The following is a 13,174-nucleotide window of genomic DNA, read 5'->3' as shown; positions in this document are numbered from 1 at the left end:
TGTCTTTAACATGGGTTGCACTACGATCACAATGTAACGATATACCTAAATGTAAAACACCAACTCCAACTGGCTAACGTTTGCGCATGTTTTGTGGATGATGTAAATGCTTCAAACTATGATCTCATTGTCATCTTTGATTTGGCGTGCAAGATTTTCTTGAATTTTACTAAGATCGTTGTTAACGAGGTTCTTGCTCCATATAAGGATGCTTAAGTACACAGCCTTATGGCAGAAGTATCGTAGGTGATATGGTGTTCTCCTAGCAGAACACTATTCTAACTGTTTGTGATTCGGGGACCTGTATGTCTGGCTCCAGACAAGGGCTAAGGGCCACGAAGAGCTAGGTGACTGACAGCATCGTTTGTGACAAGGACGATGAGACTGCAAAGGACCTGTCTTGCCTGTCCAGCGATGGGCACCGATGCCACGTCGATAAGAGCTGCTACGAAAGAAGATATTCTTCACGTTTACGTTGCGGATGGTCTGGGTGTCACATTTTTGGGTCTCTTTTTGTATCGTGCTCAGGTGAGAATAAAGGGCTGAAAAGGGGACCTGACCCTTGGGGTCAGACCCCTCATATAAGCTCGGGCTTTCCTGACAGCGATCTGAAGGGGAGAACAATTATATGGAAATGACGTACCTAGGAGGCAGTCTGTGATTGACTAGAGATAGCACTGCATTTCTCTCCCGGCTCATCACGAGTCCGTTCACAAAATACAGACATAGTGTTCTGTTTGTATCGGTATGGTTCTCCACATAGCAAACAACCGTATAATTGAAATGACATATAGCAAGACTGACAAACGTATTGATGTGTCAACACGCATTATTTTCCTGACACAATAAGTGTAATGCTTATCTAAAAAATTAAAGGAAAGAAGCTACTTTTCTATATACGGACTGTCCCATGCATCACGCCTGCTTTTCGCACGTGAGTTCAGAAGAATATTTACCTACAAGCTGATAAATGACCAATTTACTCAGAACACGTTTTGTAAACAAGGAATTATTTTCAAACCAGTTTTTTCAGAAGTAGTTTGCATGGCTGAGCCGTTTGATGAGATCTACTCACTGGCCAGACTCGTAGCCGGTTCTAAGCCTGCAACAGCCGATATGTTTGCGGTTTTGAGACAGGGCATTTTTCAGATTGTCTTCGCTAGAGTATTCTTTGCTTGGGAGAGCATGCGCGTATACCTTTAATGCAAGTCAACCCACTAACGACCAAATTATCTTTAACTTGAACCCACATCCAAATACAAATCACAAAATTTTCACCGCAAGGAAGCATAGCCTGTCTTTTTTTAAATCCATATGTTACAAGTCTCCGAGATATTGTTGTAGATGGACGGTTCAAGCTAGAACAATAGTTAACTAATCCCTGTCTAAAAATGTCTATCAAACGATTGAGCAAAAACACACGTGTCTTTTAATTTTGATATTAGAATCAAATATATACATGTACTTCTAGATTTCAATCATTCCACAGGACAGGTTTGGTTACATCATAAGCTAAAGTGTTTGGGCATCCATTCAACAGTTCGTTACCACATTGCCCAAGACGTCAAAATGCATCATGGAATAATCTGACCTCTTTGACAAAATCATAGGTATTGAACCTTTAAAATGATAAATTGTATTTTTCACAACAAAAAAATAGATTTGGTACCAATGCTATCGAACGGGTCTACATGAGACTCACAAATGCAGAACTGCAGTTCTACACTTAAACCAACATATACCTGTAAAGGCCTACATTTAACAATTACTTCAAGACTGATTCTAAGAGATTAACTCATGGATTTTGTAATTTAAGGTAATTATCACGCACACAGGGAAAGAACAATGAAACACTTAACATTAAACATTTCAATGCTGGATTATATGTTCGAATTCATTAAATATGCAAAAATATGCATTTATGCAAATAATCTTTGAATATTCTCTTCCCCGAATGTTATAAATTGTTACTTTGGTGTAATACAGTAAGCGTAGGCCTATTTCTGATATTAGGTTTGGACTCCTGAGCACGAGAAACACAAGTCATATTGTAAGAAGTTATGTATTCATAAGTCTTTTATAAGAGTAGTATGGTTTACCAGTATAGGGAACAGCTTAACGCTAACCACCAGTCTGTTTCATTCATGGTTTTAATGTCTTATGGACGTGAGTGCCGTAATGAATACCAACAGCGGCTTCATAAATCTGCAACTACCGTCAGACACACATAAAGGGGAAACTACGGTAGTTGTAAGAGTCCAGAACGCCAAATAGAAACAAGCAAGTCTTGCAAAAGGTACACTGACTATGACCAAATAGGCCTGAGACATAAGCATGGCGACTTGGCAATCATTCCATGCAGCACTCAAAGCATCATTACAAAGAAAACGGAAAGTATAAATATAATATTATCACCAATACTAGCAGAATTTAATTACAAAAGTATCAGGCAACTGTGGTTCCTTATTGCTATGATTAGATTGCCAATGATCCGTTCACACAATCAGTTTTAAATTTTTGCGCCGTGTTGTACATTGCTTATTCACGAAGGTTAAGAGAGTTAAAAGGAAAGCATATAAATGTCGATTGTAAAATAAGGGAGTATACACTTTAAAAGATTCTGGGCTTTAACATGAGACGGAAGCACAAAACTTAATATCTTGCACACAAAAACAGACTTTTCATTAAGAAAGTACCGTAAAAGAAGATTACTGATTCCAGCAGTTGAAGATACTATAGCGGTGTCATGCCCCATAAACATCATGAAACACAATCACTTTGGCGTAGTACAAATAGTAAATGATTCTCGTTTGCGTATTCGTATAAACTAAGCTAATTGTACATGGATGCCATGCAGTATTTGGTTCTAGTTAACAAATCAAGTTGTTATATATTAGTTGTTAGTGAAAATGTACAAAATAAAAGACAATGGAATATGCTTATATACTACTCTAGACATTATTATATACACGTTTGCTATAATGGTGAGGCCTCACCGCTCTACATACAACACCTATGAAAGAAAAGTCCCCGCAATACAAAATTAGACATCTATTGTGCTGACATACACAAGAGTATCGCATTCATGGTGTTTGCTGACGATGGCGTGCTTGCATGTTATTTTACCTTATCCCATATATGTATTCCTTTTCCCAGATAAGAATCGACTGGAATGTAACATCTCAGTTGAGGTAGGTACGAATGCTATATAGCAACGTACCAAAACCACTGGATACAACAGTATTTTCAGTGGTCTGCCCGCACGAGGCACGGAAGTTAATGCGTTCAGTTTCGTTTTGCTGTAAGAATAGATATTGCAGCTTAGGTACACATTACAGACTTTTGCCGACAAACCGACATGCATGTAGTGTTCGCTGAGCAGACGGATAGCTACAGTTAACAAAAATAAGTGTAAGCAATGTAAAACCAGCAGGCGACTCACGAAAGTGTGATTGAGCGAAACAATTCCGTCGTAATTGGTTGGATACCATTCTATAACTACTGTGTGCCATGCATGGTACCACAGTATAGTGAAGTGATAAATGACTTTTACAATGCCTGTGTTGAGTTTACAGAAGATGTCGTGTTTCGCTGTGGTCTTTGCCTTAATAACCCGATGTAAGCACGGGGATGTGTCCTGGAGGTTTCAATATATAGAACTTGAGGCACAGATAATATATATATATATATATATATATATATATATATATATATATATATATATATATATATATATATATATATATATATATATACATGAGCGTGTGCATAGGGTGAAACCATAATAAATAAGGAGAGCATCGTATAGTGACTGAGCCGCAAGCGGGGTATCTCACAAAGTTTTTATCCCCGTTTCCCGGGGTGCTAACTGACAACCTCATTTTGAGTTCCTTCGACACATTCCATATGGGATGTTGTTCCTATCTAAATTTCATTTTGACACGCTGAGCTTCAGACCCATTAGGAGCTTTCCTTGAACGGATTATATCACAGTTATGTAAAAAAAAAAAAAAAAACAAAAAAAAAAAACGGAACCTGAAGCTGGCACCCTGACAAACAGAAAACATACGCGAACACATCTGATAGGAGCAGATTGCAAGGCTGTTCACCACAGCGGGTAGGGGGGTAGGACCAAACCTAGCACATCAACCACCTTCAAAAAGAACCATGTGTAATAAATTATTTCTTCACCTCTTTAACTCCCGTCTTCGTTTAATTAACCAATCAGAAAAGAGTGGAATTTATATGTATCTTTCAGGAACCCCGTATATAACATGCACCATGTACATTACCAGTATCATTTCTGTAAGTCTCCCAGAAGTGGAAGTTAAAAGGCGGAAGGGAGTTGGAAGGAAGGAAACGATTGCAAATCTAATGGGTTTACGGTTTTTACGTTATGTGAAGTTAGGGACTTGATTGGTTTTGTCAGCTTACATACGTTCTCGACGAGATAACACGGGTTGTTTTATAACCTTGTAACTAAATAGTTAACCTACCCAGTGGTGAAAGGGGAATAAAGGCTAACATAAACCTATTCCCTGGAGGTGTATAAAACCACGTGTCTCGAACGCCTTTATGAGAGTTTTGTACACTTTCTTTCACTGAATTCCCATGATGGATCATACTCAGACAACTCTCGTGTGAAGCATACTTATGATTTGAATGTGACTACACAGGCAAGCTCTGTGGGCCTTCGTCAAAACTTAATCATTTAGTGGGTTTACACTTAGGGGGTATCTTTGTGTTTCATCTAAGGAGAGCGAATGCACTGCACTCCCAACATCTAATTTATTTGCACCGTGTACAGTGCAAAATGTGACCATGTATATATCTCATTTAATTGGAAGGGCGTGAGGGCGTGCTATTTTAATATCGGGGAGTTTGTCTTTAGGATATAAATGGAAATGTCTGGGCATAATTTCTAGTATCAGGATTGGAACGGTTCTCAAATAAACCAATGAATATTGTAAGTCATCGGAATGACCTTAAATCTAATAGCTCACAAACAACTCTCATAAACTTTGTCAAAATCTGTAAAGGGAAGAGAATATCAATACTAGGTATGAAAACCAATATTTAAATAAATCAATACATAAATAATAATGAATACACGTAAGGTCGCGTTTGTTTTTCGCATGGAAACAACCTTGAATGCATTATATAAGTGGTGTCACGAAGGACAATTAATAGTGTGTGACACTTTAATAGAATGGCTAAATCAGTGACTTGTTATTCTATTTTTGGTGTCTATTGTGTTGACATAGTTATTTAAACCAACTAATTAAATCCCAACATCAATCCCAGAGTGCAACTGCGCAGAAAACAATCGCGCAACGTCGGTTGGTCTGGAAAAATATTATAAGTCAGACGATGGATATAAGTATCTGTTTTGAGTAGGCCTATACATGGCCAATCATCACATAATGCGTCTCTAGAATGCGTCCTGTTTGGGTGATCATGAAAATGTATCCGACACAATATTAACGTGATGTCTACCATTTTGGAACAATTTATATACTGTATTTAAAAAATTAAGGCAAGACTACAATATACATGTAGCTGACTGCGTAACAATTCTATTCAGGGGGCATACAGTAAAATAGGTCCATTAAAATACTTATCTACATCAACATCACGAAACACATACATTTAATGTGTACATAAAGTAAAAAGTAATGGCTAGCCCAAATGAAACGCAGTGAAGACATGACTCCTGAAATATTTTAATTTTGTTTCCACACGTTTTCTTACCCAACTATGGCGCAAAGCAATTATTTCCTAAGGTTAGTTCTTGCGACTATATTTTAGACAGGTTTGTCACATATTTTTACCACTTGAATGAACATTAACATATGTACGGAAAGGTAGTTATAGAAATATATTTTCACAGAAATATAGTAGTTACAAAATATTTCTTCGACACAACAAAAGATCTTATGAAAAAAGGGATGCAGGTGATGTCACATTACTTATATATGGTCAGGAGAGGCCACCATATTTTATCCTGTTTCAAATGTTTCCATGGCGGAGGAAAAATTAGGAAAAAATCTAATGGAACTGATTTCACCTCACCGTTTATTTTTACTGTAATATATAACAGAAGCAAAGAAATGCTACACAGGTGACTCGAAACTGTACACGACAACTTAAGTTTTTTTTCAAACTTTAGAATCATTTAAACATTATAAATATTACAAGTGAAAGTCCGATATTTATTTGAAAAAGGCCATAATCTGAGCTATTCTTGTAAAATACAGAAAGTTTGATTTAATTGGTGAATTTGGATTTTTTTGGCACAAATCTGCGATGCAGCTAAATAGTTTGTCGGATAAGCCCACTTGATGAGTTGCACTGCCATCTCCTGTGGCTCTACCAGGTTTCTTCTCTCAGTTACCTGACCTTTAAATACTAAATCCAATTCTTGATAATTAGACACCATCAAATTACATTGATAAATTTGGTCTATCCCTCTTCATCTTGAACCAAATCTTATAGTACATAGTTATCAAATTCAAGAAGTGCTTACAAAATCGTGTCATGAAATCGTCATCGTATAACGTTAAACAAATGAAATAATTTGTACTGATAATTTGTCATGGTGAACGCAATTCTGTAGAACGTCTTACTCGCCGAGTAGTTGAAGGTGCACTTGTGCTGCAGGGACCTTCAGCTAACGTCTGAAGGAAGGGACGTAACTCTAAATGCCCTGGACAAGCCATGGACTTTCAAGCCTTGTAAAGAATGCTATAAACTAACGTCTTCTGCCAAAAGTGAGTGAGTGAGTGCTTGGGGTTTAACGTCGTACTCAACAATTTTTCAGTCATATGACGACGAAGGAATCCTTAGGGTGCATGTACGTGTAATGTGCCTCCTTGTAGCAGGACGGATTTCCACCGCTCTTTTATCTAGTGCTGCTTCACTGAGACGACTTACCGAAGGCAAGTAAGTTGCCCCGCCTGAGGCATTATACTGATACGGGTCAACCAGTCGTTGCACTATCCCCTTCATGTTGAATGCCAAGCGAGGAAGTTACAACTTCCTCTTTTAAAGTCTTAGGTGTGACTCGATCAAGGATTGATCCTGGATCTGCCGGTCCCGAAGCGGACGCTCTACCAACTGTCCTATCCGGGCCGGTTCTGCCAAAAGCAACTGATCAATGAGGTCGCGTGGTTAGATTTAGTGGATGATTCTGCGATCTTATATCAGTAAGTTTGTCATGTTTTACCCTATTTCTGCCACGCATGAAACTGGCCGTTCTCGTCCACGAGTGTGCAACAAAACGAAACTCGAGCCAGCATTACACTAAAGCATTGATTTTCATTATCATTTATGTCGAAAATTTGTTAACTTCAACATAAAAAATATATATCCCTTAGCTTTCGCGTCGTACAATGTCATGCCACCATATGCAGCCACCGTTTTTTTAGCTGTGGTTGCTGGGAGTGAAGTCAGTTCCATCGAAAAAAAGACAAATTCTGACATAGACTTCAGCCAGGTGCAAAATAAGAGTGCAGCCTAACAACCTAAAATGTTCGTATGGCAGTATTACCCAATCGACCCTCCTTCACTGTTCAGTTCGGAGGCCAATCTTGGACCCAATTTCCCTGAATCAAATTGCCCAGACGCAACAGTCGAGCCGAGTTAACGATGTAGGCCACTATGCCGAGCTATGCTTATTATTGATGAAAATATGTACCGAGGTTTATATTCTTTTGTCATTTTTTAAAATACATTTTTAAAAACAATTATTCTAAATCAATCAGCTTTCAACACAGTTACACACTAGTAACAGTTCAATTTAAATCAAGAGGATATTCTTTATTATAACTTGACAGATGGAACGAGAGATTGTGTTCTTCAGACATGACAACAATTTATTTTACATGCAAAATAATCAGTGTGTGGATAACAAAAGCGGTTTTCATACTCAGGTACATGTATATGCAAAAAGCCCGAAATCATTTTGATGCTATAGACTTTGGAGTCTTCAGTCAAGTTCTAGTTTTGTGAAATCAGACATCCAAACAGCCCTACACATCACTAAAAATACCCCACAAAACCTTGTTTGATTGACTGAATGGCTGCTGTATATTTGGCGTACAGAATATTTCATCTACGTGACGGCAGTCAGTTTAATTCAACTTTAGCGTCCGGAATAAACCGCCGGTTTTGGCAAGTAAATAACGAATTTAATATTCTTTATATATATGTGATACAGATTTTTATCAACAGAACACGCTTAACGATTTTGTCAGAAAAAATACGTATACGAAATATGTTACGCAATACCGATAACACATCGCTTTGCATAGTTTATTTCATCAGTGCTTGACGCCGTGTTAAGGAATATTCCACGTTTTGGCAAGGACCCGGGTTTATGAATGGTAGAAAATGGATAAACGCGAATCTCCTTACAGATAACTAGATTCGAAAGCACGACTCAGTTGGTCAACACCTAGGGTGTGTATGTACATGTATGTATGTTTAGGTTTTCACGTCACATGACGACGCGGAGACATTAGGTTTGTGCATATATATATATATGAATTTCAAATGAGTTAAGAAAGTGTGCACAAAAAGCAAACAGGCGAATTTACAGCCATACAATAGCCGGATTGATTATTTGTTGTTTAATCCAGTACTCAAGAATTTTTCTTTTGAATTACCATGATAGCTATCGATGACATTGTTTCCAGCTATAAAAACGGCACTGTTCTCTTTTACATGTTCACAGAGTAAAAGTAGGCCTATAGCGAAGTTGCAATGCATGCTGTAGGTCTATGCATGGAGATATTAATATAAATTACTGCTTTCGGAAATTGGGCTTTATCTGCTTGAGAAGTCCTTTTTGTTTGTTGCGCTTGTGGTATATTTAGTTATTTTATTGGCTTCAGTAAATTTAATTAGAGTCACTTATTCTATGGCTGTCACTATTAAGAGTAGTGGAAACCAAAATGTCCTAGGAAACCACTGTTTATATATACTGACAAACGGAACGGCAACACAAGCGTACTCAACCGCTTATTTCCGTAAATGCCCCACAGTCAGAGCAAGCTAATCTACAAAGCCGTGCCCAAAGCCGTGTTTGAACCCGCATCAAGTGTGTCCTAGTGACAATCTCCTGTAGCCACTCTGTTACTGCCCGCTCCTATACTTGAGGTATAGGCGAATGTCAGATTTATGACTGATACTTTACATTCTTGGGGAAAATTCAGTTAGTTTCTGGAGTATTTATTTTTGTCCCTACATCATGCGTGATTCTCGATTGCCATTGGCTGATCAGACCGGTCAGAATGTTGACAAACACTTGTCACAGATGCAGAGCACGCCCATACATAGTATATGAATCACATCAGGAGTTTAAATGCCATATACCCTGCGCCATAGAATCACCGCGATTATAATAAGGGGCTTAACTCAGTTCGGCCTAATGTCGACTGCTGTCGCTAAAAATGGAGGATATCGCTGATGTGTCTATAGGCGGCAAGAAAGGATTTGCCTCTCATACCAGAGAAGAATTGCTAGAAAAAAAAGCAAGGTTATTACAGAGTCGATAAAAAAGTATAATTCAACCGCGGCGAGAATACCTCGCAAATACCTCATCGAAAAACAAGATGTGGATTTCGAGGCATGCCACCCCGTGAGTCTTAATGACGCTTTATCGCACTCTAACATCGACTGTCGCAAGGAAGATGGTACTGACTACAAAACAAATTCCCTAGAAAGTTTCTGGTATACATCCATATATTGATTAAATCGTTATCTGAAAGCTCCGCCCCACTGTAAGAAATTTGACATCATCAGAGACTTGGCATTTACCGATACAAATAGAATGTTCAAGACAGCCATTAATGAACTGAAACAACTTGGCAATACAATAACCCATTACCCAGTCATTTTGAAGCTGACAGAAAGAAGATTTATTCCTGCGTTAATCTCAGTCCCAAAACCTTTCATGGGTTATTAAATAATGTTATGTTTGAGACTGTACTTCTGTCGGCAAGGGCTTGAAAACATGAAAAAGATGACTAAGGCCACATTTGCAGTGAAAGTGGCGAGTACCACTGGACTGAAATACATACATAACGCTGTAAGCGAACTGACAAAAATCATAGGGCTTGTGACAAAGGTAATGTTTCTGATTTCATGCCAGAAGAACCAGACTGACCCATGTGCCCGGGGACTTCATTTCAAACATACATTGCAAAGCTGCATCTCGATCTGGACAGGACCTGGCAGCACCCAAAGGATTCGTGTCAGGATGAAGACAGTGTCTTCTTGACCAGGAAACCGCTAGGGAAGGACACCATATCACGCTTCATGTCCAAACGGAGTTAACAATGGAACCTGTCCCAAATATTTACCAATCACAGCATCCGTGCCACAGGGGCCACGATACTTTCACAGTTCAACTTTAGCGCGTCATAAATTATGACGGTCACGGGTCACAAAAGTGTGTTGTCTTGCTGTGTATCAGAGTGTATCCAAGGGTGAAAAGTTGGTAATGGGGCAAGCCATGACTGCTGGTGTGTCATCAACAAAACCTAGTGTGCTCATCTCTAGAAATACAACCTCTTTCAATACTTCCCGCTACTGTAACTGTCAGTTCATCATCAACAAAGCCTAGACTATCCAGCTCTGTCACGTCACCTTCAGTCATACTTCCCGCTACAGTAACTAGCAGTTCATCGGCATCCAATCTACAGTCAGCATTAACTAGGCGAAGTGACGTCATCTCTGGGGATGCCCTAGTTCACCCCTCACCAGTAACCTCGATCGATGGTGAAGATATGTATTCAGATTTTGATTTTGGCCTGGAGAGCATGCTACAAAGATGAATAGATCTCGAGTTTCTTATTAAATTCATTTACACGATTCTTCATCCAGTTGAGTTTTTGCTTTAGCACTTTTTCACTCATTAAATTTCTAGTTGACATCGCATGCGTTATATATAGATTGCCGGATTAAATTTGATTTGATTGGTTAATGGAATGATTGCCAGTCTGATAAAAGCGTGCTTACACGATAGATGTTAACACACGTTAGAGCTGGTCACGGATAAAGCCCACTGGTATTGAGCCCTAAGGTTATATAAATAACCTATATAAAATTATAGTTCCCTGTTTGGCATTTGGAGACAAAATCCCTGTGCGATGGATATGGGGGTGATTTAGCACAGTAAAACAGTTCGGCTGACATTAATTCTCTTTATGTCTCTTGATTCCATGGCGTGTCATTGTGAGGCAAGAATGACGAGTTCAACTGAAGTCATTTTTCTTTGTGACGCTGTATTCCATGGCGCGTCATTGTGACGTCACGCCACCATACAGCGCTGCCTGCATGCTACATGGCTTGCGTGATATTTCTCAGCTCAGCTTTACATACTAAAACGGGGTTTTCTGGGTGGGGGAAAAACGAGCGCTTGGATCAACCAAGTTTGCCTGTCGTTATAGTGACACGTTATATACCAAGAGCTCAAAATGTTATAAACTAAATAAGCTTGTTTTTGATACGAACACTTCAATGCCCCGTGTAACTTTATTATTATTCAAAAACAACTCGAAGCAGTAATAAAACCCTAGGGTGTCAGCAAATATATGCTTCATTGTTTTGGTATAAAACGTTTTTAAACATTCCTGTTCTGATTACATTCTGAGTTTTTACTGTTTCTGTAACATGTTTCCTATATATACAGCAGTGCTGTTTTGAAAATTACTGACTCGTGTATGTACTCACTGTAGCAAAATTGGCTTTGTATATTTACTATACATATCCTCTAATCGTAACACATACATACGGCACTGTATATATATATATATATATATATATATATATATATATATATATATATATATATATATATATATATGTTGGACTCGGAAGCAATCCACGTCTCCCAGGAACATTCGCTTATACAATTACCAAAACGCCATGATAGGGGTTTTAAGTATGAACAAAAAGTATACTGGTTTACAAAGTAGTATACGTACATATTGTAAAAAGAAGAAAAAAATTAATGCAAGACACTGCTCTTGCACTTAATATGTAAAGTTTAAAATTTGACACCCTGCCTGAATAAAGATTGCCTAAAAGTCAAGAAAATCCGTGGCCCAAAAATGAGTTTTACCCACAACAATAAATAATATACTTCCAGAAATATTATTTATTTATTTGATTGGACGCAATTTGGTGTTGTACGCCGTACTCAAGAATAATACCCGACAGTGCCCAGCATTCGGGTGGGAGGAAACCGGGTACGCAGAGCTCAACGTGTGTGGGAAACCAACGACCATCCACCAGAAAAATTAAGAAAAGAAATTTTGAAGGAGCGACAAGAGCTTTTTCTCCATAGGGTCATTACCTTTATAGTCACTGAACAAAATAAAATATAACAATAAACAAAGTAGACTTCCGAATCTGCAACTCGAACAGCACAATAGCTATGTTTGCGAAATTCGCCGGAAATTAAACACGCATCATATGCCCTAAACAAACTGTTAGATTAATTATACAAAAGATAGCGTCCAATAGTCAATTTTCAGGACATTTTAAACATGATATCTTCTCCAACACAATTTATATATATATATATATATATATATATATATCTATATATATATATATATATATATATATATATATATATATATATATATATACACACACACACACACACACACACACACACACAGTACTATATTATTCTGACCATTATATATAAGATTTAAAATAGGCCCAAATGCCTGTTCTTACCATAAGCAAATTACAACAGCCTAAACAGTAGATTAAGAACCAGTATTTACATTACTATACAGCCTACACAGAAAGTGTTAACAGAAAACAGTTAGCTTTTGCATTCTGAATCTGTAGATGTATAGTCTTGTGAAGATCTTCCCCTTTTTTTGTCATTTTATAGGCCTTTTGGAATATTTGCCATTATGCGTTTCACTATTTGGTCTCGTCCAAATGTAAAAATCCGCATTCTCACTCTAAAGTATGAGTAAGTACGCCTCATTCTAGCCGAAAATAGGTCATGAAATGGAGGCTACATTTTTGTATACCCGTATGAAGCTGCGGTTGAACGAAACCTGTTAACGGAGCTACTTGACCCCTGTGTGCTAGATGTATCGCTGGGCCTGTGCACTCAGAGAGGAATGCTGGTTCCCTTGAGATA

General features: G+C 38.1%; 1 protein-coding gene across 3 annotated transcripts in view; it reads right to left on the bottom strand.

The window, feature by feature from the left end:
- The window catches only part of LOC135470351 (protein Wnt-5b-like), an 82,597-nt gene that overhangs the window by 28,935 nt on the left and 40,488 nt on the right, over window positions 1–13,174 (bottom strand). The window lies entirely within an intron of this gene.

The sequence above is a fragment of the Liolophura sinensis genome, chromosome 7 (assembly GCF_032854445.1).
Source record: "Liolophura sinensis isolate JHLJ2023 chromosome 7, CUHK_Ljap_v2, whole genome shotgun sequence".
Taxonomy (NCBI): Eukaryota; Metazoa; Mollusca; class Polyplacophora; order Chitonida; family Chitonidae; genus Liolophura; species Liolophura sinensis.
Note: the sequence above shows the minus strand (reverse complement) of the source record. Positions and strands in the feature narration are given on the sequence as shown.